This window comes from Salmo salar, chromosome 14 (genome assembly GCF_965601325.2).
Source record: "Salmo salar chromosome 14, fSalSal1, whole genome shotgun sequence".
Lineage (NCBI taxonomy): Eukaryota > Metazoa > Chordata > Actinopteri > Salmoniformes > Salmonidae > Salmo > Salmo salar.
Window position 1 is genome coordinate 100,011,098 of NC_138304.1, and position 4,990 is coordinate 100,016,087.

The window sequence follows — 4,990 nt, forward strand, 5'->3', positions numbered from 1 at the left end:
GAGAGAGAGAGAGAGAGAGTGTGTGTGTGTGTGTGTGTGTGCGTGTGTGCGTGTGCGTGTGCGTGTGTGTGTGTGTGTGTTTTCTCCACAGTGACGTCTAGTGGGCTGAACTTTAATGTCTCCCAATTCAATTGAAGGGCTTTATTGACATGGGAAACATATGTTTACATTGCCAAAGCAAGTGAAATAGATAATAAACAAAAGTGAAATAAACAATACAAAATTAACAGTAAACATTACACTCACAAAAGTTCCAAAAGAATAAAGACATTTCAAATGTAATTGTATGTCTATATACACTGTTGTAATGATGGGCAAATAGTGAAAGTACAAAAGGGAAAATAAATAAACATAATTATAGGTTGTATTTACAATGGTGTTTGTTCTTCACTGATTGCCCTTTTCTTGTGGCATCAAGTAACACATCTTGCGGCTATGATTGCACACTGGTATTTCACCCAATTTATCAAAAGTGGATTTGTTTTTGAATTCTTTGTGGGTCTGTGTAATCTGAGTGAAATATGTGTCTCTAATATGGTCATATATTTGGCGGGAGGTTAAGAAGTGCAGTTCAGTTTCCACCTTATTTTGTGGGCAGTGTGCACATAGCCTGTCTTCTCTTGAGAGCCAGGTCTGCCTTCGGTGGCCTTTCTCAATAGCAAGGTTCAGCAAGGGTCAGTCACAGTGGTCAGGTATTCTGCCACTGTGTACTCTCTGTTCAGGGCCAAATAGCATTCTAGTTTGCTATGTTTTTTTGTTAATTCTTTCCAATGTGTCAAGTAATTATCTTTTTGTTTTCTCATGATTTGGTTGGGTCTAATTGTGTTGCTGTCCTGGGGCTCTGTGGGGTCTGCTTGTGTTTGTGAACAGAGCCCCAGGATCAGCTTGCTTAGGGGGCTCTTCTCCAGGTTCATCTCTCTGTAGGTGATGGCTTTGTTATGTAAGGTTTGGGAATCGCTTCCCTTTAAGTGGTTGTAGAATATAACGTCCCTTTTCTGGATTTTGATAATTAGCGCGTATCGGGCTAATTCTGCTGTCTTTCTCTCTCTCTCTCTCTCTCTCTCTCTCTCTCTCTCTCTCTCTCTCTCACACACACACACTCCTCCACAGAGAGCAGCCAGCCTAGAGGAGAGAGAGAAGAGGACAGTAAAAGATGAAAGAGGGAGGGAGCTGTGACTCACCATGCTGTCACGATGCTTTTTATGACGTCATGTACCACACTCCAGTGTATGCGTGTGTTGTACTTGTGTGTGTGTGCGTGTGTTGTACTTGTGTGTGCGTGTGTGTGTTGTACTTGTCTGTGTGTCCCAGATGTGCACCTGTGTACATTGTTTTGTTTGACCGATTGTCCATTATGTTGTGTAACTCCTGTTTCTGTGTGTGTGTGTGTGTTCTCTTTGTACTGTCAGGTGGCCTTTCCCTGATGCCTGTGTGTCTATTTCTATTTTCCTTGTCTGATTTGTTTCGTCTGGATCTAATATGTGTGCAATATTTACATTGGGGGTTCAGGTTCCATGTATAATGAATGTGTAATGATTTGAATCGTGTTTAAACATGTTCATTAGTTAGTTTTGTTGAACTGGTTTGGTTTGAACTGCATTCAGGAGGGAGGGGTCTGGGATCTGTTCTGTGTTGTTTATGAAAATAAACACAATACAAAAAAAATACGTGTTTACGTTAGTGTGAGTGTGTATATGAGAGCGAGAGAGAGAAAGAGAGAGAGGGCTAGCAGAACTGGGGCTAGGATAGCTGGGGCTAGTATTGCTGGAGTTAGTAGAGCTGGGTTAGTCAAGCTGGGGCTTGGAGAGCTGGGGCTAGTAGAACGTATAGAGTTGGGGCTAGTAAATCCGGGGCTAGTCGAGCTGGGCTGGGGCTTGTAGAGCTGGGGATAACAGAGCTGGGGCTGGGACTAGTAGAGTTAGGGCTAGTAGACCTGGGGCTAGTAGAGTTGGGGCTTGGACTAGTAGAGTTAGGGCTAGTAGACCTGGGGCTAGTAGAGTTGGGGCTAGGAGAGCAGGGACTAGTAGAGCTGGGGCTAGTAGAGCTGGGGCTAGTAGAGTTGGGGCTAGTAGAGCAGAGGCTAGTAGAGCTGGGGCTTGTAGAGCAGGGGCTAGTAGAGCAGGGGCTAGTAGAGCTGGGGCTAGTAGAGCAGGGGCTAGTAAAGCAGGGGCTAGTAGAGCTGGGGCTAGTAGAACTGGGGCCAGTAGAGTTGGGACTAGTAGACCTGGGGTTAGTAGAGTTGGGGCTAGTAGAGCTGGGGCTAGTAGAGCAGGGGCTGGTAGAGCAGGGGCTAGTAGAGCTGGGGCTAGTAGAACTGGGGCTAGTAAATCCGGGGCTAGTCGAGCTGGGCTGGGGCTTGTAGAGCTGGGGATAACAGAGCTGGGGCTGGGACTAGTAGAGTTAGGGCTAGTAGACCTGGGGCTAGTAGAGTTGGGGCTTGGACTAGTAGAGTTAGGGCTAGTAGACCTGGGGCTAGTAGAGTTGGGGCTAGGAGAGCAGGGACTAGTAGAGCTGGGGCTAGTAGAGCTGGGGCTAGTAGAGTTGGGGCTAGTAGAGCAGAGGCTAGTAGAGCTGGGGCTTGTAGAGCAGGGGCTAGTAGAGCAGGGGCTAGTAGAGCTGGGGCTAGTAGAGCAGGGGCTAGTAGAGCAGGGGCTAGTAGAGCTGGGGCTAGTAGAACTGGGGCCAGTAGAGTTGGGACTAGTAGACCTGGGGTTAGTAGAGTTGGGGCTAGTAGAGCTGGGGCTAGTAGAGCAGGGGCTGGTAGAGCAGGGGCTAGTAGAGCTGGGGCTAGTAGAACTGGGGCTAGTAAATCCGGGGCTAGTCGAGCTGGGCTGGGGCTTGTAGAGCTGGGGATAGGAGAGCTGGGGCTAGGACTAGTAGAGTTAGGGCTAGTAGACCTGGGGCTAGTAGACCTGGGGCTAGTAGAGTTGGGGCTAGTAGAGCAGGGGCTAGTAGAGCAGGGGCTCGTAGACCTGGGGCCAATAGAGTTGGGATTAGTAGAGCAGGGGCTAGTAGAGCTGGGGCTAGTAGAGCTGGGGCTAGTAGAACTGGGGCTAGTAGAGCAGGGGCTAGTAGAGCAGGGGCTAGTAGAGTTGGGGCTAATAGATTTTGGGGCTAGTAGAGCAGGGGCTAGTAGAACTGGGGCTAGTAGAGCAGGGGCTAGTAAATCCAGGGCTAGTAGAGCTGGGGCTAGTAGAGCAGGGGCTAGTAGAGCTGGGGCTAGTAGAGTTGGGGCTAGTAGAGCAGGGACTAGTAGAGCAGGGACTAGTAGAGCAGGGACTAGTAGAGCAGGGGCTAGTAGAGCTCGGGCTAGTAGAGCAGGGGCTAGTAGAGCTGGGGCTAATAGAGTTGGGGCTAATAGAGTTGGGGCTAGTAGAGCAGAGGCTAGTAGAGCAGGGGCTAGTAGAACTGGGGCTAGGAGAGCAGGGGCTAGTAGAGCAGGGGCTAGTAGAGCTGGGGCTAGTAGAACTGGGGCTAGTAAATCCGGGGCTAGTCGAGCTGGGGCTAGTAGAGCAGGGGCTAGTAGAGCAGGGGCTAGTAGAGTTGGGGCTAATAGAGTTGGGGCTAGTAGAGCAGGGGCTAGTAGAGCAGGGGCTAGTAGAGTTGGGGCTAATAGAGTTTGGGCTAGTAGAGCTGGGGCTAGTAGAGCAGGGGCTAGTAGAGCTGGGGCTAGTAGAGTTGGGGCTAGTAGAGCAGGGGCTAGTAGAGCAGGGGCTAGTAGCGCTGGGGCTAGTAGAACTGGGGCTAATAGAGCAGGGACTAGTAGAGCAGGGGCTAGTAGAGTTGGGGCTAGTAGAGCAGGGGCTAGTAGAGTTGGGGCTAGTAGAGCAGGGGCTAGTAGAGCAGGGGCTAGTAGAGCAGGAGCTAGTAGAGCAGGGACTAGTAGAGCAGGGGCTAGTAGAGCTGGGGCTAGTAGAGCAGGGGCTAGTAGAGCTGGGGCTAGTAGAGCAGGGGCTAGTAGAGCAGGGGCTAGTAGCGCTGGGGCTAGTAGAACTGGGGCTAATAGAGCTGGGGCTAGTAGAGCAGGGGCTAGTAGAGCAGGGGCTAGTAGAGCAGGGGCTAGTAGAGTTGGGGCTAATAGAGTTGGGGCAAGTAGAGCAGGGGCTAGTAGAGCAGGGGCTAGTAGAGCAGGGGCTAGTAGAGCTGGGGCTAGCAGAGTTGGGGCTGGGCTAGTAGAGCTGGGAATAGTAGGGCTGGGGTTAGTAGAGCTGTGCTGGGGCTTGTTCAAAGATTCATTTTTTTATTTTATGTATTTATTTCACCTTTATTTAACCAGGTAGGCTAGTTGAGAACAAGTTCTCATTTGCAACTGCGACCTGGCCAAGATAAAGCAAAGCAGTTCGAAACATACAACAACACAGAGTTACACATGGAATAAACAAACATACAGTCAATAATACAGTAGAAAAAGTCTATATAAAGTATGTGCAAATGAGGTAGAATAAGGGAGGTAAGGCAATAAATAGGCCATGGTGGCGAAGTAATTACAATATAGCAATTAAACACTGGAATGGTAGATGTGCAGAAGATGAATATGCAAGTAGAGATACTGGGGTGCAAAGGAGCAAGATAAATAAATAAATAAATACAGTATGGGGATGAGGTAGTTGGATGGGCTATTTACAGATGGGCTATGTACAGGTGCAGTGATCTGTGAGCTGCTCTGACAGCTGGTGCTTAAAGCTAATGAGGGAGATATGAGTCTCCAGCTTCAGTGATTTTTGCAGTTCGTTCCAGTCATTGGCAGCAGATAACTGGAAGGAAAGGCAGCCAAAGGAAGAATTGGCTTTGGGGGTGACCAGTGAGATATACCTGCTGGAGCGCGTGCTACGGGTGGGTGATGCTATGGTGACCAGTGAGCTGAGATAAGGCGGGGCTTTACCTAGCAGAGACTTGTAGATGACCTGGAGCCAGTGGGTTTGGCGACGAGTATGAAGCAAGGGCCAGCCAACGAGAGCATACAGGTCGCAGTGGTGGATAGTATATGGGG

General features: G+C 49.4%; 1 non-coding gene across 1 annotated transcript in view; it reads left to right on the top strand.

The window, feature by feature from the left end:
- LOC106570641 (uncharacterized) overlaps positions 1–1,625 on the top strand; it is a 2,698-nt gene extending 1,073 nt beyond the window's left edge. Inside the window, exon 4 of the transcript XR_014380279.1 lies at positions 1,111–1,625. This is a non-coding gene — a transcript (uncharacterized LOC106570641). The remainder of the gene's footprint in view (positions 1–1,110) is intronic.
- Positions 1,626–4,990: the final 3,365 nt, after the last annotated feature.